Raw genomic sequence first — 22,706 nt, forward strand, 5'->3', positions numbered from 1 at the left:
TAAGGCATAGATCTATACTATGATTAACTAAATATACATTCATAAAAGATCAAACAGAGGATTTACAGACATATATTACAACCATACTCTTATGCATTCAGTGATAACTAGAGTTTTAAAAGCATATAACAAGGAAACATATTTAATGTTATTACATTTTATTACTATTTAAAGATTAGTGCTAATTTAGCATTTAATCAATCAGATTTAAAGACATGTCTTTAAATCTGATTGATTAAATGCTAAATTAGCACTAATCTTTGTCTTTAAATCTGATTGATTAAATGCTAAATTAGCACTAATCTTTAAATAGTAATAAAATGTAATTATTTACTTTCAATGTAATGGGTAATGAATGATATTGCTAAAAATGAGAAAGTAATTTTAATGCAATTGGTACTGTAATAATAATAATAATTTATTATTTATAATGCGCCTATTACCAATATAAAACACTCAATGCTCAATGGCGCAGTTAACATTTTGTGGACATCACACATAGAAAATAAAATAAAATTAAATGGATGATAAAAGAACTTAAAATGGCTTATAAAGATTATAATAAAATATGACATGTAATAAACAAATTACAACTGTACATGTACTTAATTGGTCCCTCTTCTGTCCGGCTCATATTTTAGATGAGCCGAAACTGCTGTTATTATCTCGGCTTCATTGCAGCTCGGCTGACTGATCATTACACTATCTGAAGAATACAGAAAACTGTATATTTACTCTGTCAAATTTTGTAAATTATATAATTCAGTCCGATCAAAAAGGTGGTCCTAAAGCTGTAACAGATAATTCTGCATCCCATGAATTATGGACCAAAGGTGGCTTATTGGGTAAAACGCTGGCTCGCTTGTCTGGAGATCGCATTTTCGATCCCTACATTTGCCGAGAAAGTTCAGAAGGCCTGACAAGGACAACTGTTAGTCGTTTGGATGGTATGAAGAACCGAGGCCTCGTGTACACATTGACGTGCAAGTAAAAGATCTCTTGGCAGTTGGAATTCGATATAAGAGTAGGCCATAGTACCGCTGCCCGGGCAAAATTTCCTTCATAGCACGCGGTATGGCGCATGCCCATCTTCATTAGCCTAGTCGGAGCAGAACAGTAGGACGTTAAACCCCATATGAATTATATTATATATGACCCAATAACACATTCTATATGAGGCATCGCTTGTGTTATTACTTTCATATTCTCCATAAATTTGTACGTGTAAGAAAGGCATGGGTGTTAAATTACAAAAAAAGATAGGTTGCCAGGCAACGAAACATACGCCCACAGCAGCTAAATCGTCCGGGCAGTCAACAAGAGTTGTCGCATATTTTTACTTTTTTCGGTAATGAAACATTTATAATACACTAAAATCTGATTAAGAGCAACAACTCAGAAAACCATTAGAATTTGTTTGGTTTTTATAAAGTTCTGCCCCATGCTAACGTTTTGTATACAAAACCTTTAATACAGTATCATGGATTTAGCTGTTCCAAGTCATAAAGATTCATTGAAAATCAATATACTTGTTCGTCTCAAGATCTTAAACTCTGTGTATCAATCTGAAGTCAATCGGATATTAACTTTGGCCTCTAGAGCGTCCACAAGATTTTTCAAAGTGATCAAGGTCCATAACTTTGGCAGTAATTATCAGGAATCTTTGAAAATCAATAGGATTATTCGCCTCGTGAGCTCAAACACTGTGTATACATTTAAAGTCAATCAGATATTAACTTTAGCCTTTAGCGCATCCACAAGGTTTTTTGAAGTGATCAAGGGCCATAACTTTGGCAGTAATTATCGAAAATCACTGAAAATGAATATACTTTTCGTCTTATGACCTTAAACACTGTGTATAAAATTTAAAGTCAATCGGATATTAACTTTAGACTCTAGAGCGTCCACAAGATTTTTCAAAATGATCAAGGGCCATAACTCTGGCAGTAATTATCGTAAATTGCTGAAAATCAATAGGATTCTTCGTCTCGTGACCTTAAGCACTGTGTATAAATTTAAAGTCAATAGGATATAATAACTTTGGCCTCTAGAGAGTCCACAAGATTTTTTTGAAGTGATCAAGAGTCATAAATCTGGCAGTAATTATCAGAAATCGCTGAAAATCAATAGGCTTCTTCGTCTCATGACCTTAAACACTGTGTATAAAATTTAAAGTCAATCGGATATTAACTTTAGACTCTAGAGCGTCCACAAGATTTTTCAAAATGATCAAGGGCCATAACTCTGGCAGTAATTATCGTAAATTGCTGAAAATCACTAGGCTTCTTCGTCTCATGACCTTAAACACTGTGTATAAATTTAAAGTCAATCGGATATTAACTTTTGCCTCTAGAGCGTCCACAAGATTTTTTGAAGTGATCAAGGGCAATAACTTTGGAAGTAATTATCGGAAATCGCTGAAAATCAATAGGCTTCTTCGTCTCATGACCTTAAACACTGTGTATAAATTTAAAGTCAATCGGATATTAAGTTTGGCCTCTAGAGCGTCCACAAGATTTTTTGAAGTGATCAAGGGCCATAACTCTGGCAGTAATTATCGGAAATCGCTGAAAATCAATAGGCTTCTTCGTCTCATGACCTTAAACACTGTGTATAAATTTCAAGTCAATCGGATATTAACTTTAGCCTCTAGAGCGTCCACAAGCAATTGTGGACGCCGGACGGACCGACGGACGTACGGACGGGGGCGACGACAATATACGACCACATTTCAATGTGGGCGTATAAAAAGATCAACACTCATCGATGAAGTAATAAAAACTCGTGTATGCCCATACCATGTTTGATTATCCGATATTTAAGGATACATGTATGTTCGTAAATTGAGTATGATAAAAACAAACCTCGGACAACTTTGTAAATTTCTAAGTCCATTATGGACCACCTCCCTTTATTTCCCTTTAAATTAAATTGGGCCATTAGGGAATTAGACATCAACCTGTTAAAATAAAAAGACATACTGTTTATGCGTTTGACAATACCACGAATTTTGACTTTCCATTCCTTGACACCTAGAAATGGACATAAATGGGTTGCAAAATATCACCTAGTTTACGGTGTTATATCTGATGTCACATCTGTTAACTGGATTCATTTTAAATCGATTTTTATAATATACTTGCATAAAACTTGCCAAATGTTTTTATTGTATATTTGTGAATGGATTTACATTCAATCGTTTCTGTTTTTACTGTAATGTCTAATCAGTTATGTTCGGTGAAATACGCGAAGAGAGAGAGAGAAATGGGGTTTAACGTCCACTTGACACAAACTAGGTCATTTCGGGACTAACACATGGTTCAATTTTATTTCAATAATTCGCCAGTGCGTAGGGGTCTTTTTAGCAATGGGAGGAAACCGGAGGACCCGGAGAAAACCCACCAGGTTGGACAGGCGACCAAACTCCTTGTCACGTACAACCGGGGAATCGAAACCCCGCCAGTTGACTCAATGACAGACCGTATGATACAGCGTGCGCGTGCTAACCATTCGGCCATCCAAACCCCCCATACGCGAAGAGTCCAAATTGAATGCCAGTCTTTGGCTTCTGGTTATTCAAGTTTACACCCGCATATAGTATTCTCTTGGGTATATTTAACTTCATTCTTCGAGTCTCTCTATTACAAATGAAACTTGAAAGCATTCTTGCACGCGATTCGTGTGGCAATTTCAAAACTTTAACTTTGTGTTAAATATTGGACATTAGAAGCCCATCTTTTCACGGTTACAACATTGATGTTGGGTTTAATTAAACAATGAGTCCCATGGTTGCAATGTCGAAGACTGTGGATGATATTGAGTTAGAGACTTGACTCCTTTAAGACGAAGACGATTGGAAAACGAATGTACGATTATTTTATCAATTTGTTTTCAAAAGAAAGAATACGACTTTAAACTGGTAACCACCAAGGCTCATCAGATGGGTTACCTATAGCTATAACATGAAATAAATGAAACACATCTAGTATATTATTATATTTCAATCACTGTAATATTTACAATCAATGTCAGTTCAATTATGCAGGTGTATGCTCATGAATATTGATGTTGTACATTTAATAATAAAATTACCCTTCACTTGAATTAAATCTAAAACCCACAAGCATGCAATTAAAGAGCTGATCGTGGTAACCCTTGGTCTACCAGTTCGGGGGCGATCATCCGTGGTGTTGGTGGCCCCAAAGCGTTGCTGAAGCCTGTAGATGGTCCGAACTTTGACCTGGAAGTGATTGGCAACGGCTTGGGCAGTGTGGCCAGCGTCTAGTCTTCCAAGCGCCTGGTTCCTCTGAGCTGTCGTGAGTCGTGGCATGCTGCTGGCGTTGTAGTGTGAATGATTCAACCATGTCTGGGGGTGCATTGTATAGGGCTGGTCCCGGTGAACAGCACGTGCAGCATGAGTTACATGAAAATCATGGAGAACACATTACCATCTCAAAAGTCTGGTTGGTTGCGTTTTTGAGAACATTTCCTGGGTTCAATTCTGTGTTTGGGAAAGAGCCTTATTGCTCATGTAAAGATGGAGATGGGGCCACAAATATACAATAAAAACATTTGGCAAGTTTTATGCAAGTATATTATAAAAATCGATTTAAAATGAATCCAGTGAACAGATGTGACATCAGATATAACACCGTAAACTAGGTGATATAAGGTTTGATTTTCACTATGACAGATTTCATTGAACAATAAATATATATACAATCGTAAAACGTTAGAGAGAGAGAGAGAGAGAGAGAGAGAGAGAGAGTTTAACGTCCACTAGACACAAACTAGATAATTTCTGGACCCTAAGCAGAGGGACGCCCCCCACCCCACACACCAACATCTTTTTAAAGGGGTAGCCCCAGTTGGTGCAAAATAGTTGGGTTGAATAGAGAATTCAATCCCGAACTCTTAAGAAATAGACTATTTGCCGTTTTTCAGTTTAATTACGGAACTCTCCCAGAGCATGGCAGATAAACGAGATTATTTGATGCAGTTTATGTACTTAAACAAGCATTATGTAAGAGCTAAATCTACCTATTGCAGGTCTTTCTTTGGACCTTAAGAGCGTGTCCGCGAGAAAACCATGCAGAAGGTGCTAAGGCTTCAATCACAGATTTTGACCAAATTTGGTTTATAAGTTGGGATAGTCCCAAAACACATAAATGTGCAATATTAGATAAATTTTTCAATTCCTGTATGAGAAAATTGAAAAAACATTTTTCATATGGTGAAATTGCCAAAATCTGTCTTTTCTCAAATACCAAATTTGGCAAGTCCTTACACCTTTACTATACGTAGCAGAAATACCAAACTCACACAGTTCATCGATGACTCAGTGCTGTTACCACAATATTAACTTCAGACGATTCTGGCGAATGAGATCTGTATACGGACTGGATATCAAAGCCTGTCTAAATTTCCCATTTTTCGTCACCCAAAGTTTGACGCCCTATAGCTACTTCTTTCATGGGATTGGTTTAAAAAATTTATGCTCACGTGAACAAGCAACCTCCCAACATTTGATACAAAAAATAAAAATGACCGGAATCGACTTGACAAAAACTAGGTAAACGAAACAATAACTCATGAAATTAACCTGTAATTTCCCTATTTTGGAGATAATTAACCGTAGTAGATAAAAAAACCTAACAATTTATTTTCCTTTTCATTCTTATGGTGTTTACTACCAGCCCTAAAATACATTAGTATCTGTTTTATAAAAATATCTTGAAAAAAAATACTTTCAAAGGCCTGTAATCGTTCATGGCTCATCTGGCTTCAACGGGAATTGACTTCTGCAGTTGTCCACGACCTTCCATTGGAGTTTCGACGTGCTCAATCTTAACAAACATATCCATTACTCTCAAATAGACATTATTTTAAATAAAATAATCCAACGAAAATGAAAAATTCACCTAAAAGTCAGATTCGAACCACCAACTGCATGACTTCCCCCGACCCACCCTCTCACCGAGTTGCTTGTCCCAGGGCCCCAAGGTCCATGTCGTGGGCCCTGTTCAGAGGGTTTGCCTAGGGCCTCTCTTATTCTAAATCCGGCCCTGAAGGTGCAGCTGACGGTGCCCGAGAGCTGTAGCTACCATACTACACTGTTCAATGTCACCCATTTCGACGCAATTAGGCTTCGTTGCCGTTAATATTTAAGCTTCCACATTTCTGTATTGTAGAAATCAGTGGATGTGTCCCAAAATGAATAGTGGAAACATGCTCTGAAATTAAACATTTTGTAGCCATTTTCGGTAACTTGTTTGAAAATGAAATCTTAAAGAGACAATACAACAAATATGTTAAAGGGACAATGCGACAATACCAAATATACAATAAATACAAATACACACTTATATAGAGTACAACATGGTACAAATAATGGCTATGGATATGATGAAAACGTATAAAAGTCAAAAATTTTATTTCTCTAATTAAATTTGCAAAAAAATGTATCACATAAGCTTATTTTTAGCACTTTTCAATAAGCTGTATATTGTAAGTATGTTGCATTCCGGTCATTTTTTTTACACCTATGGATACTATGTGCTTAGCACTTCAAAACCATCCAAAGAAATTCTACTTGCGACCATGAAAGAAAAAGTTACAGTGTATCTTTTTCTGCACTATAAGGACAATGTGAATATGGTACCCTAAAACAAGTCCACACAAAATTAGTATGTACTGATTTTTTTTTCAAATTAGTGCTGGGGTAGAAGTTGACCACCCGCTTTATCAGACAGGGTCAAAATTAGAAGGTTGCTATTCCACCATAGAATGCAGTCTGTGCTTAAAAAAGGTGATAAATACACATGTGAAAACCGCAATTTTACCCATAAAATGAATAATTCCTGTACAGTCCTTTAGAGCGACATCAGACTGTAACCACTTCAGCATGTTACCTCTTGCCCCTAGGGGGTGTCATACCATAAGTTTGATCAAAAACTTCCGACCCCCCATCTTAGCACTTTTTGCATGGTCTTCTCGCGGATACACTCTTAAATGTTATAAAAATGATTAATTAGTCATTTATAAACGCGGCAAGACCATAATCAACTCTCGGTGCCATCGGATAGCCCCGATTTTAAGTAGATTAGAACGGTTTGGTCATTTATTAATTTAATTTAAAAATGGAAAAGCGAGGCTAAGGTTTGAATGACCAGTACGGTGGTTACGTTCAATGCACAGATCTTGTCAAAACTGCAACCACTAATAACTTCGCTCAAAATAAAATAATTTGAATGAAATTTTCAATAAAGTAATTTGAATGAAATTTTCAATAAAGTAATTTAGCTACAACAGTCAGCTCTTTCTCTAAATCTTACATAATGCCCCCCTTAAGTGAGAGGTAATTAAAACACAACAATAACCCGTGACTACTATTACGGTCACAAAGTTTCGGTGACAGAGGTAGTCACTCTGTGAACTAGCGGCTGCCAGGCAGGATACGCCCACATTTCGCAAGAGATGGATAGAGGACAAGCTAAAAAACAAACAGAATTTTTTGTACAATCAGGGGCAAGAATCCAGAAAGTTATGGTCTGAAATGCGCAAATATCAAAAGAGGCCGAGGTCTTTGGGATATAAAGATATGTTTTAAGTTTCATCAAAATCGGGTGAAAATTGTGATCTTTACAGGGTCCACAATCTTCGTATTGCATACTTTTACACAATATGCGGCCATTTTGTCGGGCAGTTTCATTTCGATTTTCCCGAAATTCGAATTCAACCTTCATTATGGTGGATTAGTGATATATTAAAACGGTTTTTAAAATCGGAAAAAAAATGGTGACCTGTAGAGAAACCGCAAGCTAAAAATGCGATTTTTCTAACAATCAGGCGCCATAATCCAGGAAGTTACGTTCGGATATGCGCGATTATCAAAAGGAACCAAGATCTTAGTGTGTAATGGTGATATATTCACATGGGTTTTTTTAATCGAATAAAAATTGTGACCTCTACAGGGACCACAAGCTAAAACATGATTTTTTTTGTATAATCAAGGGCCATAATTCAGGAAGTTACGATGGGTTACGCGCGAATATCGAAAAGAAGCAAGATCTTTGGGTAAAAAACATGTATTTCAACTTTCATCAAAATCGGATCAACATTATGACCTCTAGAGGGTCCACAACCTTGCTATACTAGATGCTATACACTATTTGCGTACGAGGGGCGTACGGACGTCCAGACGGACAGGGGCGACAACAATATACGTCCACATGAAAATGTGGGCGTATAAAAATTGTGACCTGTAGAGTGTCCACAAACAATTGTGGACGGAGGAACAGAGGCGACGACAATATACGTCCACATGAAAATGTGGGCGTATAAAAATTGTTGTGTCAGACTATAGTTCGATGGAGTTTCTCCTAAAGCCCCCCCCCCCCCCAATAGTCTTTGAAAAGCTGTAGAGTGTTTATAAGCATTGGCGAATTAATAGGCTGCGGTTCGAAATCGATTTCTCAGAGGATGAGAATATAACACGTAATCCCTTCGTACACAAGCAAGACTTACTTGTTGTTGACATGTAGGATTACAAAAAATTAGTGGCTTAATTACCACCGGAGTTAATTTAATATATATAGTGAAATGTAAATATGTGCCAACTGTGTCGAAGCAAAAGGTTACAAATCTCTCTGACAATAAATGAGTGGTGCTTGGGCCAGTAAGAAAAGGAAAACATGATCCTTACCGTTATGAAATGAAAGGATCATACAACATTTCTGGGTGGTTAAACGCAATATCTGGAGTATTGACACACACAAATATTAATTATTTTAAATGCATTCGGAATTCACACACTTCCCTCATGTGAAAGATCTCATTTATTATTTAGTTATAAAGACAATAGTGCTCGCAGGTTTGTTGGTTGTCATGACGCTATCAAAGTCTATGTTTGAGTAATATTCTAATAAAAAAAACTTTAGCTTCATTAACTAATGGCATATTTGCAAATGTAAATAATTCAATGGTTCGGATTAGCATTCCCTTTAAGCACCGATGAATACATGAATCAACTACTCCACTCTATTCATTATTTTACATTTCTGGACATTAGCTAGATAAAGTATCCAAACAAGAAGAAACAAAACCTAACAACCGTTGAAGATCTAGCCATGCATTTCTGTGTTTATGAAGAAGTAGCATACATCAAATCTTATGTTAATTTTTTTTCGTTTTTAAGAAGTAAATCATTAGAGGTTGCTCAACAATAAAAGTTGACTGTCATCAGATTTTATAACACCAAAACAGCTACTGATGGAAAACAGCTAGTGTATTTAAGAAACTGATGGAAAACAGCTACTAGTGTATTTAACAGAATACTCTTCGAAACGTCGCCTTAAATACACTGGTAGCTGTTTTCCATAAGCGTGTGTTTTGTGGTTACTCTATCCAGTTCCAAAATGACATTCAAATATTAGATTTTATAAGTTTATTTGTTTTGTGGTGCGTGGGGAGGGCGTGGGGGGTAATACGTTGGCACGTTAACCTAGAGGTCCAATATCCGATGCCTGTGTTGACCGCGAAAGTTCAGGATTTTCCGTCATAGTTCCCCTTATCATTGGTGCAGGACGGGAGGCCTGGCAACGGGCTCTGTATAGTCGTTCAAATGTAAAAGAACCCCTGACACTTGGAATTCGATATATGAGTAGGGCAACCCAGCCGGTGCCGAACCGTTGACGTTAAACACTATTTCCGTTCATTTATTTTGTTTCGCTCGATGACAATTATGTCTTCGTTGAGAATATAGATCTATTTTGCGACGTGCATATCGCGTACATTGACGCCATGCCACCTGCAAGCTAACCGTCGTGTGCACTGGTTGACATTAGTATTCATTGTTGTGAATTGTACCACCATTGTTTTTGCAAATGTATGATTGCCTGAAGTTATTTCCATTTCACAATAGCTACATTTTAGATACCGTATAGCAGCTTATGCGAATTTTTAAAAAAATATATTGTTTGATACATTTAATTAAAATTAGGACCATGTAGGCAGTTGGTCATACCTTATTAGATCTTTAAACTGGGAAAGTAAGCATGGAATTGTACACAGCGATTAACCAAGGATGAAATAACCAAGTCAAGTAACTCGAATTAACTTGGTTTTGCGTGTGGTGAACAAATAGAGAATCTCCTACGGGTCTGTTATTGTTAAGAAAGCACAATATAAATAGATACTTGTATTGACAAATCGCCGCGGAAAAGCTGTGAAAACGTCGCTTACGGAGTAAAATTGTATTTCGTGCATTTTCTCGATCGCGGAAACGCTTAAATGAAAAAAGTTTCATAACATTTGCATTAGACAGACTTATTCGCCGGTGAAAAATCGCAAGGAAACGCGAACATGGTAAGTCGGCCCTTTTTCAAATTCTATTTTAAAGGAGCTATATTTAAGTTTCTAACTCAATATTTTCAATAATATTCGAAATTAAAAACACGAATTAGAATTCAATATTGATCAATTTCAATCAATATTGACGTTGCTATCTTGCCGTGAAAATATAGGATCCTAACACTAAACGTGGCAAAAACGTGTTAAAATTTTGCCAAAATTTTGCCACGTTGTAACCTGGTAAAACAAATGCCACGTTTGTCTGGAGATTGAAAACGTAGTTTTTCTTTTAATTTGCCATGTTTTTGGAACACGGTCTTTTGTCCAGAACGACTCTGGGTAAAAATGCCTCGTTTTTTTTCAAGATAATTATTAGCGGTATTTGCTATCGACAAATAGAGTCACGCAAATAATGTTCCGACAATCACGTGACAAATTGCAGATCTACAAACTAGATTATTTATTTGGACATGATATTGATATGGTTCATTATTATACTATGGTTTACTATACTAGAGTTCTATCGTGTATAATAAAACGTTTCCCAAGCAGGGGTGGGTGGCCGAATGGTTAGCGTGTGCGCGCTGCAGCACAGTATCATAAGGTCTCTCATAGAGTCAAATGGCGTGGTTTCGATTCCTCGGTTGTACGTGACAAGGAGTTGGGTCGCCTGTCCAACCCCGTGAGTTTTCTCCCGGTACTACGGTACGCTAATTAATGAAAAAATATTAAACCATATGTTTGTGTCGTGTGGATGTTAAACCCCATCTCTCTCTCTCTCACTTCTCTCTCTCTCTCTCTCTCTCTCTCCCTTCCCAAGCGAAACAAAACATAACAATGCCATGTGACAATATTACATATGGCGGATAAAGGCCATACATGTTGTTTGTTTTGATTACTAAACCCGCCTGTACCATAGAATTAATTTTCCCAAATCCAAAAATAGATGACTGGAATATGTTTTGAATGGAAATTAATTTTTTTTATGAACAAAGATCTTCGGATTTGTAGTTTTCTAGCGTGGGCGGATTTGTGATTTGAATCCATGTAACGAGGGCAGTAAACAATATTCGATTACGGTACACTATGGTAAACTTTTATAGGGTATTAAGTTAGATATAGACCCTATTTATATTAGGTTATCGTCACATGATCCCTGCATTGGCCGAGAAAGTTCATCCAGATTTTCCGGCGTTCCCCCTTGTCAGTGATGCCTGACAAGGACAGCTGTCTAGTCATTCGGATGGGACGAAAACTCAAGGAACCGTGTACACATTGGCATGCACGTAAAAGATCCCTCAATAAAAGAGTAGGCCTTAGTGCCGCTGTCCGGGAAAAATTTCCCTCATAGCACACTGTATGGTGTATGCCCGTCTTCAATAGCCCAGTTCGGAGCAGAACAGTAGGACGTTAAACCTTATTTCATTTCATTTCATTTTCTTATCATCACATATATTTATTATGATACTAAAATTATATCAGCCATCGCATTTTTCATAACTTCAGTGGCATTAGTCAAAACAGTACAGTACGTCTTTTACAAATTTGAATATAACTACAAATAAATGATTATTTTGAAACACACTGTCATTCACGATGCTAAGATGGGTTATTAATGGTTTGTGTATGAAAACTAAATTATAAAAGATAAAAAATATTAAGGTATGTCTTAAAACAACGCCTTTAGTTACTGCTTCGGAGAAGATCAGTTGATAATTTAGGTAATCAGCGCTGAACACCGTTTTGCTATGTTATCATTCTTGAATGAATTGGGTGGGGGTATACTTAATTAGGGGATTAGATTGGAGGATTATAGCTACCACCTTATACAGATTTAATTTAAGGGGCGTTTATGGTCTTATAAAGCTCGATTCTTACATATTGTAATTTTAAAAAAACCAAAACATTTATTCCCTAATTTAAAAATTGGCACTCTCTATAGAATAAACATGTATAGCTTGATACACTCGAATAACCCAATTAAATTTGAAGAAGCAAATATATAAATAAATAAAACTGGTTATAATGCATGATTTCATTGAAACTAGTTCAAGTGAAATGATTAATATTGTAAACTTTATGTAATAGGTATGTTAGTCGACAGAAAATTTCGGAAAACGTGGAACTCTTCTGGTAAAAGCATTATTTAAAATAATCACGACTAAAACAATTCCGCACGGACCAATCCTTTTCATTCAATTTAAAACCTTTGGCTATTGGTAAATGGGAACAAGAATTAGAAATCGATATAACTGAAAGATCTTTAATCTTGCTCATAATATAACTAAAGACAACAATCCTAAAAATTTCCAATATCAATATATCCATAAAATAAGATATACAAACCCGTTACTTTGTAAATTACATATTAACCCAATACACCCTCTGCAATAAATCACTAATTCATTTTCTGAACGAAAACAATCTGGAGCGAAATGCAATCTATATTTCGATTCGTTTTTTATACTTTCGATGGCCTACACTACATGGAGATCTGACAAGTTGTACTCGAAGTTCGTGCCAGGGATCGTACAAGCGGCTTTTGACCCTATGACGTCAGACGTTGATTAATCAATCAGCGTTGACGTTTCTAATGGGTTACCCACAGTTCCGTGCATGGCACGCCAGGAAGTCGCCGTAACAGACCGTTTCATTGGATTATCCCTCACTTCAACCAAAACGCCGGTAAAATAACAACTCTTCCAGATCCTAGTCTAGTAAAGACAATTAAAACGAAATTTTGAACTATAACAAACGAAACGAAATAGGATCTGTGTTTTAATCAGATTGGAGAGAAGTGCTAAAAATCTAAACGTAATTTTCATATAAAATTAAGCCATAATAAATCTATTTTGGGTATTCAGAAATAAACAGGCTTCAATTATACGATATATTTAGATCTAAATTAGAACACGTTAAGCCTCAATATTTCGATAACTACACTTTTAATAAATGGAAATAAATCGAGAACTCAGTCGTATACCCTTAACATTTAATTACTATAAGAGAGCTTTATAAGACTGTAAATGCACCACACATTAAATCTGCATAACATTATAGGATGTTTTAAACTGTAGATTTTATTTTTTATTTTATTCATTCATGTAAAACATATCTATTATAATTTTATAAAAAATGTATAAAACACTGACGTCGAGTTTTGACTAGCATATTATTATGCCACTGAAGTTATGGAAAATGCGACGGCTGATATATGAATACAGATATGTGACGAGAAGCTAGTGTATATAAATAGGTCCTATTTATGTAAATTAATACCCTATAAAAGGTTACCATAGTGTAATCGAATTATTTACTGTCCCCGTTATAATTTAGATGGATTCAAATCACAAATCCGCCCAAGCAAGAACACTACAAATTCGAAGATCTTTGTTCATAAAAAATTCACTTTCCATTCAATAAATATTCCAGTCATCTATTTCTTGATTTGGGAAAATTAATTCTCCTTTTCCCATAAATACAGATTGCCGTATTATTTAACTATCGTTTTTCGCCTTGTAATGGCACAGGCAGATTATAATAATCTAAGGAGAGAGAAATGAGGTTTAACGTCCACTCGACACAAACTAGGTCATTTCGGGACAAACGTATGTTTTTAATGTTATTTCAATAATTCGCTTGCGCGTAGGGGTCTTTAGCAGTGGGAGGAAACGGGAGGACCCGGAGAAAACCCACGAGGTTGGACAGACCACCCTACTCCTTGCCACGTACTAATCAAAACAAAAAACATTTAATCAAAGAACGCCTTTATCCGTCATATGTAATATTGTCACGTGGCATTGTTATGTTTTGTTTCGCTTGGGAAGTGTTTATTATACATGATACAACTCCGGTATAGTAAACTATAATAATGAACCATATCAAGCCCCAATAAATAATCTAATTTGTAGATCTGAAATTTTGACGTGATGGTCGGAATATTATTTGTGTGACTTTGTTGATGGCAAATGCCGCTAATAATTATCTTGAATAAGGTGTTCTGGGGCTGGCCTTTTATATGTCCACGTTACTATGACACATGGGAAACGCTTGAGCTACTCAAATTCGGCTTTCTTCGCCGCCGACACCGTGGTCCCATCTCTGTGTAATCGACTATAATACACGACGGCATTGCTTTTCTAAGACATTCTGGCAGATTCTTGTTTACTTCGTATTGTCTTCGTGAGGAGACAAATGCCCAATTGCATCGATGATCACACAAAATAAAAACGAAGAAGACAATATTTGACAACATGGAGTTATGAAGGACAAAATGGACACATACAATTGAACCTTCGCAAGGTCTTTCGTCAATTTTTGGGCATGCCAGCCAAAGGTTTTGCCAGCGCGCACGAAGTTGTTGCCGGAGTCTGAGAAACTCCACAGGCGGTCACACGATTGGTTAAGATACCTCACGAATGGCCCTATTTTTTACGATCAGAACCGAATTTGAACATTCTGGTGTCCACCTGGTGTGTAGCACCATGGGTCGTCTGTCAGACGTGGAGAGCGGACCGCGCCCAAAAACCGGTCGCCACATCCGGCGTATAACCCATGCATTGTTTCTTACGACATATTCTGGAACATCCCTTGATCGTCTAGTATTGTCTCTGGTTATATTTGAAATTCTTTGACTGGTTAGGACGTATCTTTAAATGTCATTCTGACATTCCACATTAATGACGACTTCACATTGTGATTGAATATACTGCATCTTAAATAGTATGATTAACAGGAACAACAGATACCAGAGGATCTTTATATTAAGTTCCAATACGTAAGATACAAGCATAGATTGTGATGATAAAGTCACTCTCTCTATCCCTCAACCCAGATGTTGGTACTTGGACCCCAGCGGTCTCTGCTAACGAATTTCTACCTGATGTGTCTTCTCTCAAATCTCCATGGTGTCTAACCTAGAACGCACATTCTATTAATTATATATTCTCAGATTCACAGCCATTAATTATTCTATTGGCTAATTATGGAGTAATTAATAATGTGATTGGTCACTCATGCTAAATATGAAATGGGAACTTTCCGATCACGTGCTTTTAGACATAGAACTATCACTGAACTTAAGACCCCTTTTCCTGTTATTCTCACAATATTTCATAACATAGCTAATATACTGACAATGGAGAATAATTAATCAAGACCATAATATTATTATACATAGGTGTTCTTTAGCACAAATCCCCCATCCATCTTACTACAGGTGTCATGTCAATTTCAGGAAAGTGTGACGAAGACATGATAATTAGTCCAAAAACCTCAGCAGATCAAATCGTAGAACATGTAACTTGTGTAATCCCTACGGGGTTTAGTGAATAATCCCTGCAAATTTGAAAACGTCTGATCTGTATATTAATGATCTTTGGATTTTTGTTTTTACTTTATCCCCACAGAATCTCAGTTTGAAAACAAATATCATAACAGTTATTTTGTAGAACATTTAAAATAATTGTGGATCGATATTCCCAGAACAACACTATGTTTTAACTAAATACTTCTTGAAACAGATAATAAAAATGACATGATATTCTTTAGGTATTTTCTGTTCTCATTTTGTAAAAAATGAAATGGATTTTTATCTTGGATCGCATTATTCTAAATATACTGTTAGCGTCACACCGACATGCAGAGCCTCGTCTAAGGATTTAGTCGTGCGCGGCAATGTCGGGCGACGACCGACCCGCGAGCACCGTAGGTGCGAGCCACGTAAACACCGCAGGTGTGAGCCCGCGCGGGGGGTATGGGGGTCCTCCCCCAGAAAATTTTGAAAATTGACTCCCTTAGACTCGATTTCTGAGCACTTAAAAAAATAGTTTCGGAGATTTGATACACTATTAGTTTTGGCATCTTGTTAAACCATGGATTGATTAATACCCTGTAAAATCGAGACCAAAACACTGCTGCGGCTGACCCGCAGACAGAAATATACCCATAAAACAATCAGAAAGACGATTTTGTAAACCTCCGCACCATGATATAGGATTACGTACGGTTTCAACCATCAAACAGACAAACTTTCAACAAACACATTATCACATCAAGTAGGTATATGTCATATAATTAAAACCTACTCGCTCGAGTATTGACATTTAAGTTTAAAGCTATACTTGGAATCACTATTGATCGGATACCAGACATGAAACTGACAGGACACTCGTTCCAAAGTGAGACCACGGGAACCTCGCTGCGCCGGCTGCTGACTGGTTCGGTCAGCCAGGGACATGACAGATTATCAGCCTCAGGCATGCTTGGCACATGGGAAAAACCTTGTCATCGATTTTCAAAACGTATGTATGTTGCCGCCCAGTCTTAAACTTTTGGTCTCAGTAGGCGGAACCCTTTGGCCGCCGCCTAGTCACCATGTTAGACGAGGCCCTGCCGACATGCCAGATATATTATTGTCTAAACCATATTGTATAATGTTTGAACTAATCCTACCGTTTAAACCAATTAATGGCGGTTACTTATACAGATGCAGGACCGACACTATATATAAAGTTTGGAGTTAAGATAATACAACCGCATCAGGCGTAAACATCATAAGGTTGGCGTGCCCCAATCCCGGAACCTTTGAGAAAGGGAAGTCTTGATAATCATTCCAGTAATGTGGAACCAAAGGGAATCAAAACTGTGAGCCCGGAGTTGTCAAATATTGCGCAAATATTGTGCAAATCGAAAATAAAATGGAAAGATTATTAAAGTGTACGTAGAAGAATGTTTATCTCTCACGCTATCTTGTAATAACCATATAATATGGATCATTAAAAATGACGCATGCAACTGTGACCACTTTGTGTTACAATTATTATGTGTATGCTTCGTTCACTTAGAGCAGTATTAAAACGCTATTAACTCGCCAAAGACCCGTTAGAAAAGTGGTTTCCATTTAACTGTACCGAATTCGACAATCTCCCTTTAACAGATTCTTAGTTTTTTATATGACATGCCGACACCGGTAGTGGTAATAGGGTTAGCTTATGGGGGCGGTTTAGTTTCGATTTGAAAATTTCCAAACATAGTAGATTTTTTAGATGAACAGGTAAAAAGTTCCAGGGATTTATGTCTATTAATTGGTACTGTAAGAAGGCGATCAATATTTGACTTTAGGGTGCGTTTGGGGATATATTCAGATACCATTGAGCCAGGATTTTCTGGGGATGTTCCATTTAACCATCATTCTTAAAATAAGTACTATTTCTTCAATTTACAACACATGATACCTATAGCATAGCAATGTAAATTCAGAGCCATACACAGTCTGACACCAAAACCTAATAACTTTTGAACGGTTTTATTCCCAAATAGACATGTCTATCCAAAGATCATTAGCGTAGAAAACGATTTTCGTTCTGACCTAATTGAAGTTTGTTGTCAACATCCAAATATCAATACTGACTCATTTTCATTGAATTCATCTTGAATTTCCTTGTATAGTTAAAATAGATTGACGGGGCATGACAAAGTGAAATCGGGTAGACATATTGGTGAATTGATTATCTCATTTATTGGATTAACTGTGTGGGGGAGGAAATTGAAATAGTAAATTTATTGAAGGTCGAGATGAAATGAAATAGGGATCAACGTCCTACTTTTTCTGCGTCAACTGGGGTCAAGATGCTAGTGTAAGGTCATCAAAAATATACAAAGGAGAAAAGAAACTAGAGAATTTGAAACCATAAACATTTTTAAAATTTAAAGTTGTTCTGCTATTGTTGATATAAAACTAATAGCTATCAAAGGTGTGTTAAGCAATCAAATAAAACACTGATATTAATACTAATAATAACTTTGCTCGAAGCAAGATAACGAGTTCATAAAAATACCGGCCTGTTTCTGCCATGCGCATTACTGTTGTTGAATAGGCCTGCGCATAGTAGATCTGGACCGAGCAGCGAAGTGAAATCACTTCTTACCTTTGCCCTCCGATTAAGACGCATAATCTGGCTCCATCGCGGCTTTCCTTCGCTATGAGTTCACCGATCGACGTCAAAAAATGAACATGGCGAAGCTGTAAGAAGAGACACGACATCATGGCTTTCTTCGCTCTGAATTTTCTTGCCATCGCGCTTATCCTCACGTACGTAGATTAGAAGATGCCTTGACAGTTGAAATGCGAAATAACAGTAGAACGTAGCGTCACTTTTCCCGATAGCACACTGCGTGACGTATGCCGATCTTCAGAAAGGTGGAAAATTAAAACCATCTTTCATTTCATTTATTTGCTATGTAAGTCCGTTCACTCATCCCATATGTTGTCTGCGTAACCGTAATCGGTGATGGTTATTCCAATTTTAAAGGACAATTTTGGCGTCAGTCATTATCAGATGCGTTACGAAGAATTGAAGAAACGGGAAGTGACGCAAATAATGGAAAACACGATAGTGGCTGACCAGAAATTCAGAGCAAGAAATCATGAATGGCTTCAAATTTTGTGATTTCTGAAAGCTAGCTTTACTACTTTCTACCGCCCTTTCCTCTTCTTACAAATTTTGTTATCTTCAATTCAAACCTGATACAAAATGATGAAGCAAATACAGGACATGAAATCAAAAGTTGTTAACTTTCCTGCATATGTCACGGAGTATTCTCTCTGCGACATCTTGCCAAGGCAGCGGAGATAACTGTTTAGGCCTTAAGGTTCTTTAACATGTACGGTCAATAGCACACAAAGCCTCAGTTATAGTCCACACTGAACAAATTAGATTCTGCGCCATTGACAAGAAAGGGCAAGTTGCAAAATAAGGACGGGTAGCTTTTTTGGCTATTATAATGGTTTATAATCCAAGATCATATTCTCTGAACCATCGCGTTTCTTACACTTTAATATTGTTTGCATGGTCGATTTCAAATACACAATACAACATACATTTGCATGACCACTATGTGTATTGATCATAGATTCTAACATAAAAAAGCAGCAAACTGAACAGACAGGAACATAATCCAATAACATACCCAGTATCTACCTATGCTGTAGATTTGCCTTCACACATACATATTATTAGGAAGACTTTTATTGTTGGTTTTCCCCTGTTCTTTATTCTGCATGGTCAGTGCACATTCGAACATTCACCGCCATAAGTTAAGTCTGCGACGCGCATGCGTTAACCGAATCCGACGATATAACTATTGTGAATTAACAGAACAGTGGCGTTAATATACAAGTTATTCTGGAATATTACAGGTCTGTTGATCTAATGACACGATTTATATTGTTAATAAACAGTTTCTATCAGCTTATATCCTGAAAACTGTGTAAAAATACACACGTTTCTGTCCAAATACAGAAATACAACTAAAACAACAGATTTTATGTTAAAAATACGAGTTATTTATCTCAAATTACAGATATTTTTGTGATAATACGGATAATTTCCTTCAAATAACAAAAAAATAGGGATTTTAAAAACAGATATGTTTTACAGAGAGGTTTGATGTCATCTTGGGTGTTATATACAGTGATAATAAAAATGAAATAGCCTCAAGGTATTCACTAACAATAAAGATAAAAATAATGTGAACTTTAGTTGGCCATAGCTTACGTTAGGATCTATCGATTTTTAATCATTTTGGGACCAATGTGCTTCTATTGTGAATTGACTAGTCTATTTGTCTTCAAGTCTATGATATTATGAAGATTGTTAGCTATCTTATTCATGTGTCTGTGACATTTTGATAAATAAACGATAAATAATTGATGATCAAAATGACGCTATACTACATGGGATACATTGTGGCCCAGTGAGTAATTTGCTGACTCGCTAACCAGGAGGTCTGAAATTTTCCAGCGTGGTGTCCGCTTGTCAGAGGTGCAGGGCGGACAGTCTGGCAAGAACAACATCTAGTCGTTTGGACGGAAACGAAAAAACAAGATAATAGAGACTTGGCAAGCGTAAATTCCTGGTCCGTTTGCCGTATGGCGTATCTGTTTGGATTTCGCGTGTGACGTCATCAATGTGTGTATTTCTGATACGTGATATGGCATACGGATGCGACAGCACGTATCGAACAACTTGCATACGGAAAAGCTCCGTATAACATTGTCGTCTTTTTACCGTCTTTTTGCTACTTTTAGACGCTGAAATGTTGCGTCATAGCGTTTTTATGAATCTATGTGTATATTTGTATATTTGATGCGATTTTAACCATGATAACGACTGGAATTTCATCATTGTTTTTGATGGGTTTTTCTCGGAATTTTGATACTTTTCCTGTCTGTCTGCATGCTGCTAAATTTAGGGAGGTGGGACCTTGCAAATCTTTCAATGATTTTGTTCTATGGTAAAGGGATACAAACTTTCAGAAATTGCTGTCGAATCGAAGTCGAAGATTTTTAATAAGATTCGACATTATATTTTCTTTTTTTATAGCCCAGCGACTTGTAGGCTAAGCACTTGTACTGGTGGTGATGCTGTAATAGAACTAAGCTCAGCTCAGAGACGCATAAGTACGCGACGCGAAAATCTGCCAAAGCTCTAAAACTACATTGACGCAACGTATCGCGTATACGATACGCATACGTGATAAGGATGGGAATATTTCGCTTGCCAAGAGTCTCTAATATGTACATGTTGGCATGTACGTAAACGAATCCTTGACGGTTAGAATACAAAATAGGAGAGGCCGAAGCGCCGCTGTCAGGTCAAGCAAGGGAGGTTGGATGGCCGGATGGTTAGCACGTGCGTGCTGTATCATAAGACCTGTCATTGAGTCAACTGGCGTGGTTTCGAATCCACGGTTGTACGTGACAAGGAGTAGGGTCGCCTGTCCAGCCTCGTGGGCTTTCTCCGGGTCCTCCGGTTTCCTCCAACTGCTAAAGACCCCTACGCGCAAGCGAATTATTGAAATAAAATTAAACCATATGTTAGTCCTGAAATGACCTAGTTTGTGTCGGTGGACGTTAAACCCTATTTCTCTTTCTCTCTCTCTCAGGTCAAACATTTCCTCATAGCATTCTATATGGCGTATGTCCGTCTTCATTAGCCTGGACGATGCACAATAGGAAGACGTTCAACCCCATTTTATTTTATTCTACACAAATTGCTAATTACGCTATAAAAGAAATGAAATGAAATGGGTTTTAACGTCCTACTGTTCCGCTACAACTTGGCTAATGAAGACGGGCCTCTATGAAAGGTCGCAATTTCCAGAGAGATTTGAATTATGCAAAGACTAAACGGAAGTCGACATGTTTCTAATTTTAGTTTAGTTTTTTGCTAACTGTGTCAGCAGTTATAAGTAAACACTGGTTTTATCGACATTTTTTTTACCAAAATCAAATAAGACCGGTTTAGCCATTTTAAGTGTATAATCCAACACGTAAATGTCGATTGAAATAGAAAAGTTTTTATACCCACTGGCCTCGTATGACAGTCAACCCACACATGTCGAGTGTAACAGACAGGCTATTTATACTACTAGTGATAGTAAAAACTTGACAATTTATGCTTTTGTCTGTTATGCAAATGGAGAAAGACAGTTTTAATGAATAACGTAATATCCCACGAGAGTCCTCAACACAAAAAGAGTTTAGGATGCGCTTCAGCGATTCATTCATACACGAATTATATTTAATTCATCATATATTTTGACAGGATTTATGACTGTAATTAGTTATATTTCACCGGCAGTGCCACATGTGCAACGATGTATCAGATAGTCAGTTCTATAAGAATTTCATGCTGTGAATTTACAGGACAATATTTCATATCTAAAGTAAGTCGCGATAATGGAATGTTTGTTTCTTGTGTATATTTCGTTTCGGTTTTTTTTTTCGCTACAAGGGGGTTGGATGGTCGAATGGTTAGCGCGTGCGCGCTGTATTATAAGGTCTGTCATTGAGTCAACTGGCGTGGTTTCAATTCGCCGGTTGTACGTGACAAGGAGTAGGGTCGCCTGTCTAAGCTCGTGGGTTTTCCTCGTCTCCTCCGGTTTCCTCCCACTGCTAAAGACTCCCTACGCGCAAGAGAAGTATTGAAATAAAATTGAACCATATGTTAGTCCCGAAATGACCTAGTTTGTGTCGAGTGGACATAAGACCCAATTTCTCTCTCTCTCCCCTCCACTACAAATTTCTTACCTGACAGCATCTAAACCTTATAGCATCGTTGGAGACTATATGCAGAGAAATAGATGGAAACCATTGGCTTTGTACAGGTCGTTCACCGATAGGCTTAAAACTTTTCAGCCAGCCCTGATGTGTTTTCTTGACATTTAATCTTAAAAAACCTTTGGTTGTTTGTTTCTTCGTTTGACTAACCAACCAATTATATAAATATCCGAGCCCTGACGTGCCGAGTGGTTAAAATATTGACTGGAACAAAATCGATGCACGGCTCTAA

At 37.1% G+C, this 22,706-nt stretch overlaps 1 long non-coding RNA gene across 1 annotated transcript; it reads right to left on the reverse strand.

The window, feature by feature from the left end:
- Positions 1 to 292: 292 nt before the first annotated feature.
- On the reverse strand, positions 293 to 22,573 carry LOC126808744 (uncharacterized). The gene is made up of 3 exons (XR_007674738.2): positions 22,445 to 22,573; positions 2,865 to 2,959; positions 293 to 706 (listed from the first exon to the last, which is right to left on the reverse strand). It is a non-coding gene; the product is annotated as an uncharacterized LOC126808744 (long non-coding RNA).
- Positions 22,574 to 22,706: the final 133 nt, after the last annotated feature.

Source organism: Patella vulgata, chromosome 1 (assembly GCF_932274485.2).
Source record: "Patella vulgata chromosome 1, xgPatVulg1.2, whole genome shotgun sequence".
NCBI classification, from domain to species: domain Eukaryota; kingdom Metazoa; phylum Mollusca; class Gastropoda; family Patellidae; genus Patella; species Patella vulgata.